The following is a 12,597-nucleotide window of genomic DNA, read 5'->3' as shown; positions in this document are numbered from 1 at the left end:
GCCGCGCCGCACTCCAGACGTCCTGCCGCCGCCGAGGCCTGGTACCCGCCTCCCCGGCTGCGCTGGCGGCGCTGCCCTTGGGCTATTTATGAAGCAGAGGCAAGGCCTTCCCAGTCCCTGGGCGTGCAGAGTCTAAAGAAGTGGCGTCGGCTGCCGCGGTATCTGAAGAGACCTTACGTCGCCGCCTCCACTGACCTCTTCCCCTCCCTCGCCTCCCGGGCCTAACTTGGCAGGTGGCCACGGGCCAGTGTCGCTCTTTCTAGGACAAAACTGGGCAGCTGCTAAGAAGAAGGGACCTGTCCGAATTTCGGTCCTCACAGACACCCCTAAACAGAAGTGGGTTTCACCCAGTGGCCTCGCTTCTCCAGCCCCTCTTGATCACCAGTGTCCTGACTGCTGCTTCTTAGTGATAAGGACCTTACTGCTGTTGGGTGTGTTCCCCGCGGTGAACGTGGCCACCGTCATGTACCTGTCCAGACGCGGCTTGCATTACAAACTCCACGTTAACCCGGTAAGGCGCAGGAGCTGCCTGTCTACCTACCCGGATGGGCACTCACCTGGCCAACTCTGCCCTTAGGGATGCTTCCTGCTTTCCATTTCACGAAGTTTGAGTTCAGCCGTCACTTAGTTTTCCCATTCCACCATCACCTGTCCTCTAGTAGCGATTCTATCCCCTCATCTTGCTCACAGCCTTCATAAAAGTCACATTTTAGTTACTGTTACCGTCTCATGGCACGGTATCTGGTCCCGTTTCTCCCTTCAATATCTCCAGCCTCAAAGCCTCCTTCAGGAGGTGAAACGCAGGCAGCCCTCCAGGAAAGCACAGAGCCCACTTTATAAGCCTGGCACTCCGGCCACCACGCAGAAATGGTAGACACAAGTCCCTTGGCCACCAAAGAAGCCAAGGCAGGCCTCCTCTGTGGACTTGTCTCCTGCATTGGAAAGAATATGATACCCTCCCTGTGTGACCCTGACAGCAGGGCCTGACACTAGTTCAACCAACTGGCTACATTAAGGTTTATTCCAGATAAAGCCTCTCCTGTTGACAACAGGCTTTGTTCCAAGTATAAGTTATTTACTACGAGGGGTGTCATTGCCAATGTCAGATGGATCTTAACTGAAAGCAGAGAATACTTGAAAGAATTACCTGTGTTTTATTGGCTATGCAAAGGCATTTGACTGTGTGGATCGTAACAAATTATGGAAAACATTACAAAGAATTCCAGAACACTTAATTGTGCTCATGAGGAACCTGTACATAGACCAAGAGGCAGTTGTTCAAGCAAAACAAGGGAATACTGCGTGATTTAAAGTCCGGAAAGGTGTGCGTCAGGGTTGCATCCTTTCACCATACTTATTCAATCTGTATGCTGAGCAAATAATCCGAGAAGCTGAACTGTATGAAGAAGGACGGGACATCGGGATTGAAGGAAAACTCATTAACAACTTGCGTTACACATATGACACAACCTTGCTTGCTGAAAGTGAAGAGGACTTGAAACACTTATTGATGAAGATCAAAGACCACAGCCTTCAGTATGGATTACACCTCAACATAAAGAAAACAAAAATCCTCAACTGGACCAATAAGTAACATGATAAAAAAGAAAAGATTGAAGTTGTCAAGGACTCCATTTTACTTGGATCCACAATCAACACTCACGGAAGCAGGAGTCAAGAAATCAAACGCTGTATTGCACTGGGCAAATCTGTTGTGAAAGACCTCTTTAAAGTGTTAAAAAGCAAAGATGTCATTTTGAGAACTAAGGTGCACCTGACCCAAGCCATGGTGTTTTCAATCACCTCCTATGCATGCGAAAGCTGGACAACGAATAAGGAAGACCAAAGGAGAATTGATGCCTTTGAATTACAGTGTTGTTGAAGAATATCGAATATACCATGGACTTCCAGAAGAACGAACAAATCTGTCTTGAAAGAAATACACACCAGGTGGACCTCCAAACTCAGGGAGCTTATTAAACATGCCCTTCCCACCTCCAAGAAAATAATCTCTACCCTGAGAACTTGAGAAAATTGATCATTCAAAGTAGTCTATAAAAATCAGTATATAGGTGATGAATAATTTAAGAGTGAGAAAATATAAAAGCTGATCTAAGGTTTGAAACCGTGTGACCTTGGTAGAGTTCCTTAATCACGTGGGTCTGTTTTCACTACCGTAAAACGGCAATAATGATAGTACCTCCTCATATACTTATGAGGATTCAATGTGCTAATATGCTTTAAGTGCCTGGCACATAGCAAGTGCTCAATAAATGTTAGCTGTTATTAAGGTCCCTGGGTGGTGCAAGCTGTCTGCTCTTGACTACTAATCTAAAAGGTTGGTGATTCGAACCCACCCAGTGCACCACAGAAGAAAGGCCTGGCAATCTGCTGCTGTAAAGATTACAGCCAAGCAAACCTTTGGTGCAGCTCTACCTGTAACATATGGGGTTGGCATGAGTAGGAATTGACTTGACAGCCATGGAGTTTTTATTATTATTATTACAGCACATGTCTATCTGAATTAGTATTGAATAACAGAAGACATACTCTAAATACACAGAAGAGGTATACCTCAGTCCTGCACCCTTCCCGGTTTGGGGCTTAAACTGTCTTCAGACTATGAAACCTCTGAAACATTTACTGTATGACAGCAAGCAGAGCAGTCAAAAAAGAGGCCGGTGGGTAACTCACGTCACCGGGCTGACGTATTCCTGCTAATTGCATTTGTCATTCACAATTTAAAGAAACACCTGGTCTCAGCAGAGATATATCGCTTGTGCTTATTGCTTACTCATTCTCCCAGCCAAAGAGAGATAACAAGAATTGTCTCACCGCCCAGGCCTACAGTACATTGCCTGGAAAGCCAGTGGCTGAGGAAGCGCTTAAGGAAGGAGCTGGAAGTGTCTGAAACTCACAGCCCCGGGCCCGGTTTCTGACCTTAACAAAGGTTGTCACATGGTATCAACAAGCTGCACTTAAAAAAAAAGAATGTTTTCACTAACACTGAATGTATATATATTCTTGTTCTTGTTGGCTGCTGTCAGGTCGGCCCCCAATTCATGGTGACCCCACGTGTTACAGAGTAGAACTGCCCCATAGAGTTTTCTCGGCTGTAATCTTTATGGCAGCAGTTCACCAGGCCTTTCTTCCATGGAGCCATTGGGTGGGTTTGAACCGCCAACCTTTAGGTTAGCAGTCCATAGTAAACCCCTTGTACCACCCAGGCTATATATATATAAAATATATGTATAATATCATATATTGGCCCAAATTCAGACTGCATGATATACTTTACAATAAGTTAGAAGGTTTCTATAGCTGGTGTTCATTGAAGCCCTCCATCTGCCCAGCCCTGTGCTGAGCACTGTACAGACATATTTCATCCTCACAACAGCCCCATAAAATAAGCCCTATTTTGTAGATGAAGAGCCTGGCATTAGAGATTTGTAAGTGACCTCTCATACAACCTGCAAATGATAAAATCTGATCTAGGCATCAAACTCTCCACCCCACGTTATGCTAATTGGACCATTTTGAACACATTTCTTCTGTTCTAAACATGAAAAGAACAGTTTTTTAAGTTTACTTTTTATTCATGCCAAACTTGACCTGCTACAATTCATAACTTTAGAGATTATGGCACTAAAAATTCTTTCTACGCCGGTATTTGACCCAGAAATTAACAAACCTTTGTCTTTTTTTTAAGATATTGAAAAAGCAGTTGTCTTTGTTTTCATATTATTTCTACTTGGCAAGAGATGATATTTCCCTCAGGAAAGAGAATGGTCATCTTGTCCAAGGCACCGCATTCTTCTTAAAAAGAAGAGATAGCTCTTTTTCCCCAAAGCAGTAGCCTCCAGATTTTAAACACATCTTCAAAAGATTGAGCCTTCTCACCGTTGAGCCCTGATCCAAACACACAGAGCAGGATATAACCTGACTTTCCAAAAGGAACTCACTTCTCCAGGTAGCTGAATCTTCTGTACACAGTCAATGCTTTGTTGGTTAATTTATATACTACGTATATTTCATAATACCTTGGCTGTACAAATGTACTTTTGTACCAAAAAAAAAAAAAAAAAGGTATGCTTTTTTCCCCCTCAAAGTATTTCAGGATACATTAAATTTAAGAGATTCTCGACCTGAGGTGACCACCTTTCTTTTCTTTTTATGATAAGAGCATGAGAAGTGAAAAAAAACTACGAAAGCTAAATGACGGTCGGCACCACTTTGAATGGGCTGTCGATAAAAGGAGAAATACTCAGCGCTGCTGTGAGTGGCGGGGCCCTGGTGGCACCAGGGATGAAGCGTTTGGCTGCTAACCAAAGGGTCGGCAGTTCAAATGTACCAGCCACTCCTTGGAAACCTTATGGGGAGGTTCTACTCTGTCCTGTAGGGTCGCTATGAGTCGGAATCGACTTGACGGCAACAGGTTTGGTTTTGGGTTTTTCAGTTGTGATTGACAGCCTATCCCAAAGGAGGCAGCTCTGCCCATCAGCCTGCCCGGTTCCCTTACCTACAGGTGTCTCCACGCTTTTCCAGAATTTCCCTGTTCTTGCAGCCAAATAGTGCAGGATGACTAGCTGAGTGCTGGCACTCACCCCGGAAGTGGTAAGAAAACAAGCACCACCCTAGCATCAGCTAACTGTTGGTGCGTGCCATCGAATGGATTCCAACTCATAGCGACCCAACAGGACAGAGTAGAACGGTTTCATAGGGTTTCCAAGACTGTAATCTTTATGGAAGCAGATCGCCAGGTCTTTTCTCCTGCAGAGCCACTGGTGGGTTCGAATTACTGACCTTTTGGGTTAGCAACCAAGCACTTAACCTAACACATACCCGTTGCCGTCAAGTTGATTCCAACTCGTAGAGACCCTATAGGACAGAGTGGAACTGCCCCATAGGGTTTCCAAGGAGCAGCTAGTGGATTCAAGCTGCCGACCTTTCAGTTAGCAGCTGAACTCTTAACCCCTGCACTAACACATAAAACCAGAAAGAAAACCCAAACCCATCACCGTCAAGTTGATTCCGACTTATAGCGACCCTTTAGGACAGAGTAGAACTGCCCTGAAGCATTTCCAAGGAGCAGCTGGTGGATTTGAACTGCTGACCTTTGGGTTAGCAGCCTGAGCTCTTAACCTCTTCGCCACCGGGTCTCCTGGTATTAAATATTTACGGGATGGATGAATCCAACACTGAAAGAATGAAGGAACCTGATGTCAACTCCCGCATTCTACAGACCATATCAGCCTACACATGTACGTACTTGTTGGCTGAAACTGTTTTTATAAAACGCAGTGGTTAAGCATTTAAATTAGGAGCTTTCACCTGCAAGTCAGAATTTTTAGCTTCTCCTTAAAAATATCAGAAAACCTGCCCCGTTGGTGTTACATTCCTACATGGCGCCAGTTGGGCTAAAGCTGAACAGCCTGTAGACAGGATTTACCCTCTCAGTTCACTGGTTGTCCCCTCTCTGTATTGTCTCTCGATACTGGACGCAGAATGTCAGGTGCAATCTAGCACCCCATTGACTTTCCTGCCTTTCTCAGAGTTCAGAGGAAAGTGAAATATTTCTTGTAGCAATGTCTCCGTGAAATGGGGAGACATGAAAGACACAGACAACACCCAAACCCTTTGCCGTTGAGTTGATTCCAACTCATAGCAACCCAACAGGACAGAGTAGAACTGCCTCCATAGGGTTTCCAAGGCTGTAATCTTTATGGAAGCAGACTGCCACATCTTTCTCCCTCGGAGCGGCTGGTGGGTTCGAACCTCCGACCTTTCGGTTAGCACCTAAGGGCTTAACCACTGCACCTCCAGGGCTCCTTGAAAGACAAAGAAGGCCATATATTTAAAAAATGTTTCGTAAGCCGGGCCTGCTTTTACATTAGCTGCCTGACCTCTCCACCACCCATCTGTCAGTTTGTGTGTCGCTGTGATGCTGGAAGCTATGCCACTGATATTTCAAAAACCAGCGGGGTCACCCATGTGACCCAGCGGTCTGGCTCTGGAGTGTTTGCTCTTATCACTTACACTAAAGTGGCTTCCTGTTTTCCAACCTCACTGGTAAATAATAATAATAATAGTAGCACCACCAAGGCAGAAAGAGGGCAATTAAGAGAGAAATGACTTTAGCAAGAGGATAAGAGAATGAGTCTGGCCTCACTCACACCGAAGATAAGGCGAAGACAGAGTTGTTGTTGGTGTTAGGTGCCTTCAAGTTGGTTCGGGCTCATAGCGACCCTCTGTACAACAGAATGAAACACTGTCCGGTCCTGCACCATCCTCACAATAACTGCTGTGCTTGAGCCCACTGTTGTAGCCACTGTGTCAGTCCATCTTGTTGAGGGTCTTCTTCTTTTTTGCTGACCCTCTACTCTACCAACATGATGTCCTTCTCCAGGGACTGATCCCTCCTGATAACATGTCCAAAGTATGTGAGACACAGTCTCGCCATCCTCACTTCTAAGGAGCATTCTGGTTGTACTTCTTCCAAGATGGATTTGTTCATTCTTTTGGCAGTCCATGGTATATTCAATATTCTTCGCCAACACCACAATTCAAAGGCATCAATTCCTCTTCAGACTTCCCTATTCACCGTCCAGCTTTCCCATGCATATAAGGCAATTGAAAACACCATGGTTTGGGTCAGGCGCACCTTGGTCTTCAAGGTGACATCTTTGCTCTTTAACACTTTAAAGAGGTCTTTTGCTTTTCAACACTTTAAGAAGGTCACCTATGGTGGACAGATTTCAGCAGAGCTTCCAGACTAAGGCAGACTAGGAAGAAAGGCCTGGCAATCCACGTCTGAAAATTAGCCAATGAAAACCCGATGGATTAGAGTGGAATATTGTCCATGTGGACTCAAACATACCAACAGTCGTGAAGATGGCACAGGACCAGGCAACGTACTGTTCTGTGATATGAAAGGTCACCGTGAGTCAGAGCTGACGTGATGGCGTGCCGGTGACTAACTGCAAACAACAGGCTGACCTCGGGAGGTGTTCAGGCTTCCCGTACATGGCTACACTTCTCAAAACTGTGTCACATGCACACCCATATTCATTGCAGCGCTGCTCACAGTAGCAAAAAGATGGAAACAAGCTAGATGCCCATCAACAGATGAATGGATAAACAAGCTATGGTACATACACACGATGGAGTATTATGCAACGAGAAAGAACAATGATGAATCTGTGAAGCTTCTCATAACATGGATCAAACTGGAGGACATTATGCTGAGTGAAATAAGTCAATCATGAAAGGACAAATATTGTATGAGACCTGTACTGTAAAAACTCATGTAAAAGTTTACACACAAAAGAAACAATCTTTGTTGGTTACGAGGGATGGGAAGGGTGGGGGGGGCTACTAAATAGACAATTGATAAGTGATAACTTTGGTGAAGGGTAAAACAGTACACAATACTGGGGAAACCAACACAACTTGTACAAGGAAAGGTTATGGAAGCTCCACAGACACATACAAACTCGCCGAGGGACTGCATTGCTGGGCAGAGGGCTGCGGGGACCATGGTCTCGGGGATCATCTAGCTCAATTGGCATAACACAGATTATAAAGACAATGTTCTACATTCTATCTTGGTGAGTAGCGTCTGGGGTCTTAAAAGCCTATAAGCAGCCATCTAAGATACTCCACTGGTCTCATCCCTTAGGGAGCAAGGGAGAATGAAGAGAACAGAATACAAGGAAAAGATTAGTCCAAAGGATTAATGGACCACAGCTACCACGGCCTCCACCAGACTGAGTCCAATACAGCTAGATGGTGCCCGGCTACCACCACTGACTGCTCTGACAGGGATCACAACAAAGGGTCCTAGACGGAGCTGGAGAAGGATGTAGAATAAAATTCTAACTCACAAAAAAAAGACCAGATTTACTGGCCTGACAGACTGGAGAAACCCCGAGAGTATGGCCCCCGCACACCCTTTTAGGTCAGTGATAAAGTCACTCCCGAGGTTGACAGTTCAGCCAGGGATTGGACAGCCCCATAAAACAGAACGAAACTGATGAGGCACAGCTGTCCAGGGACAAGGACTAGAAGGCAGAAGAGGACAGGAAAGCTGGTGATAGGGAACCCAAGGTTGAGAAGGGACAGTGTTGACATGTCGTGGGGTTGTTAACTATTGTCATAGGGCAGTATGTGTACTATTTAATGAGAAATTATTTGTTCTGTAAACCTTCATCTAAGGTACAAAAAAAAAAAAAAAAGAATTATCTATGTGAGATCAAATTAACAACAGCAACTCAAAAGGTTTGATGGGAAGCCTAGGGAGCAGTGAGTTGAAGATAATGGTGATGGAATAATTTGGAAAAGGATAATGAGAATAGCAGCACAACTGGAAGAATGTAATCAATGTCACTGAATTGTACATGTAGAAATTTTTGAAATGGCTTAACTTTGGCTATGTATATTTTCACCAAAAAAAGAGAAAAAGAAGGTCCTCCAAGGTCAAGAAGGGAGAATATTGACATGTCATGGAGTTGTTAACCAATGTCATAAAACAATATGTGTACTGACTGTTTAATGAGAAACTATTTGTTCTGTAAACCTTCATCTAAAGTACAATAAAAAAAATTTAAAAAAAAATAACAAAATCAAGCAAACAAACAAAAAACAACAAAGAACGCAGAACACACTCTGCTTTTTTGCTGAGGAAATGATATAAAACATTATTAACAAGGCTCCATAGGTGACACCCTCCTGCCCTGTGGATGCTCACCACATTTCAGAGGAGCAACAGGACCAAATGGAGCCAGGACATCCATGGCATGATCATGGCTGGCACTTCACAGGTACCTTCAAACACCCTCGTCTATTTATTTTGATGTTATCCTCAGGACAATTAAAAAGGTAAGTATGAACAACCCAAGTGTCCATCAACTGGTGAATGGATAAACAAAATGTGGTACATACATATAATGGAGTATTAAACCAAAAACCAAACCCGTTGCTCTCAAGTCAATTCTGACTCATAGAGATCCTATACTCGGCCATAAAGATAAATGAAGTTCTGATACATGCCACCACATGGATGAATTTTGAAAACATTATGCAGAGTGAAATAAGCCATACACAAAAGGACAAATACTGTATAACCCCACTTATATGAAATACATGAAATATCTAGGCAAATGCATAGAGACAGAAAGTAGATTCGAGGTTACCAGGGGCTTGGAGGAGAGGGAAATGGGGAGTCATTGCTTAATGGATACAGGGTTTCTGTTTGGGTGATGAAAAGTTCTAGAAATAGATAGCTGTGATGGTTAGATAACATGGTGAATATAATTAATGTCACTGAGTTGTACACTTAAAAATGGTTAAAATGGTAAAATTTTTGTGATATATATATTTTACCACAATAAAATTGAAAAAGAAGTAAGTATGATGTGTTCTCAGTTTATCTGGAGAAAACCTAGGTTCAGAGAAGCCAATAACTTGCTCAAGTCTCCTATCTAGTAAAAGGTGAAATGATAACATGAACTTCAGAGATAAGCAGACTTAGATCTGAATACTAACTCTACCACCTATAGTATCATGAGGACAACTACAACAGCTTCTGTCGTGTATAGAAAACATCTCAAATGTTGGCCCTCTAGAGTTCATCACACAATACCATTATTCTGGAAGGTTCTCATATAGTTACCTCATTCTTTTTATCTTCTGCTGTGTCATAGTAGACATGTTCATAATCTATTTAAGCAACCCCCATATCCACTGATAGAGATTTTGGTTTTTGGTTTTTCTCCACTGCATTTTGTCATTGTCGCCAAGTTGTTGTTTATGTAAACGTTCTGTAGTAAACGTCTTCATGCATATATCATTGCTCAGCTCTTGGAGCATATCTGTATGGTAAGTTCCTAAAAGCATCAAATGGGCATTTAAAATTATTTACAGCTATTGCCAAGTTGTCATCCAAAAAATATTGTACAAATTTATACTCCTATCAAAAATATATGAGATTTTTATCTTTGTTTTGTTTTCCAGTTGTTTGATGCTAGTGTATATGACAGTAATTAATTTTTTATATTAACCTTGTATCCTCCGCCCTTCCTAAATTCGATTAGTTTCTTATAGTTGTTTCATAGATTCCCTAGTATTATTTAGGTATGCAATCTTAACATCTGCAGATAAAGACAACTTCATATTTTTCTTTCAAAATACACATATGAGAGTTCTATTTCCCCTGGGCTTCTGGCATCACTGGCCCACAAGTTCTTTAAAACGTTTTGGAAAGATGTTATAACTTTATTCAGTCATTCTTTCTAAAGGGCTTCTCATTAAAATCTAAAACATTTACATTCTAGTCTTACCTATAATTCTGAAAATGATTTAGCTGTACTTCTATATTTAAATTATATATATATATGAGAATGTCTTTTATTTCCATTTCTACCATTTCTAAATGAACATTAACTTAAATGGGTATAAAATTCTTAGATTTGTGTTTTGTTTTCTCTCTCAAGACTGTGTTGACATCAATTCACTCTATCTCGGTATTACATATTGCTGTGAAGCAACCTCAATATCCTGCTTGATATTGTTTGCCTTGTAGATGACTGGCTTTTTCTGTCTGGATGCACATGGGATTCTTTCTTTATCCTTGGTATTTAGAATCTTCCCCTGAATGTATGTATTGATTGTTCTGTATCGATTTCCATTTTTGATATACAGATTTTATCTTCCTTTAGTTCAAAAAATTTTCTTCTCTTTTATCTTTGAATATTTTTTCTGGTATACATATCTACTTTCCACCTCAGGAAACACCTATTATGTATATGTTGTATCTCCACTGTTCATTATCCATATATATTATCGCATTTATAATCTCATTAAATTCCTTGGTGACTTTCTCAAACCCGTCTTCCATATCATTGATTGTTTTCAGTAGTGGTTACTCTATGTCTCACTGTTTCCAATGTGGGTTTTTTTATTTCTGTAATGTTTTGTTATCTTCCATTTTTCTCCTGCGTTCTGACAGTTCCTCTTAATTTTTTTATCTGAAAATTTCTTGTTACCTGAAGTAATTATTATTCTTCCGTGCATTTTTTTATCTGCCTTTTTCTCATTCTTTTTTTTTTTAACTTTTTCTTTGTAGAATCTCTGTATAGTTCCCATCTTAGATGTTTGCTGCTTCTTATGCATCTTTGAGTGGAGCTCTTATATCCAAACCCAAAACTAAACTCTCTTCCGTTGAGTGGATTCCAACTCATAGTGACCCTATAGGACAGAGTAGAACTGCCCTCATAGGGTTTCCAAGGCTGTAAATCTTTACAGAAGCAGACTGCCACAGCTTTCTCCCACACAGCAGCTGGTGCATTTGTACCACTGACCCTTCGGTTAGCAGCCAAGTGCTCAACCACTGTGCCACCAGGCCTCCTTACTAAGTGTGCTAATCACTCAAGAATAGTATGGAAGGCATGATCCAAGCTATAGGTGTCTGGCAGCTTCAAACTGGATATGTAACCTCAGAGCTTCCTTATCAAATATGCTTCTTCCCATCAAAGGAAGTAGATCACCCCAGCAGATGATTGTAGGGTTCACATTTGAGGCTCCCAGTTCACAGCTGTGTGTTTGTGTTAGGGGACCCCCCATTCTCCATAGGAGTAACACCCCTGGCCTCTCCCTGCTGCTCCCACTCACTTCTCCTGGAAGCAGGATAATTTCTCCAATTGGTAAGCTTGGAAGAAAGAGGGGCACATGCTCAGCAACCCTCTTCCAGGCTTTGTTTTTCAGATTTACCTTCCCACAGACACCTGTAATCCTGGTCAGCCTGTACATTAGGGGAGCTTACTGGGACAGTCTGTGTCCTGTGGAGGGTGGTATGGGACTAGGTCAGTGAGTTTAAGTCTAGGGTGAACTGTTAGGAAACTCTTTTTTTTTTTAATTTATTTTATTTTTTTGTTGTTGTTCTTGAGAATATATACAGGAGAACATACAGCAATTCAACAGTTTCTACATGTATAATTCAGTGACATTGATTACATACTTCAAGTTGTGCAACCATTCTCACCCTCCTTTGCTGAATTGTTCCTCCCCCACTAACATAAACTCATTGCCCCTAAGTTTCCTACCTAATCTTTCAAGTTGCTGTTGTCAGTTTGATCCCATATAGATGGATCTCGAAAGAGCACAATGCTCAAGGCAGATATTCTTTACTAGTTAAGCTAAACTATTGTTTGGTTTTAAGAAGACTGTAGAGGATATTTTTGACTTAAGATTTAAGGTTTAAAGATTATCTCAGGTTAATAGTTTCAGGGGTTCATCTAGTCTCAATGGCTCCAAAAGTCTGGATTCTGATGAGAAATTTGAAATTCTGTCTGCATTTTCCCCTTTTGATCAGGATTTTTCAATAGAATCTTTGATCAAAACGACCTATAATGGTAGCCAGGTACTATCTAGTTCTTCTGGTCTCATGGCAAAGGAAGCAGATGTTAATGGAAGTAATTAGCCACACATTCCATTTCCTTCTCCTCTTCTGTTAGGAAACTCTTTGCTGCTATGCATATGTCTTAGGCTGAGTTCTCTAGAGAAGCAAACCCAGTAAAGCATCTAAATATCTATATAAAGAGA

This window comes from Trichechus manatus, unplaced genomic scaffold (genome assembly GCF_000243295.1).
Source record: "Trichechus manatus latirostris isolate Lorelei unplaced genomic scaffold, TriManLat1.0 scaffold00039, whole genome shotgun sequence".
Classification (NCBI taxonomy): Eukaryota; Metazoa; Chordata; class Mammalia; order Sirenia; family Trichechidae; genus Trichechus; species Trichechus manatus.
This window is presented reverse-complemented; position numbering follows the sequence as displayed.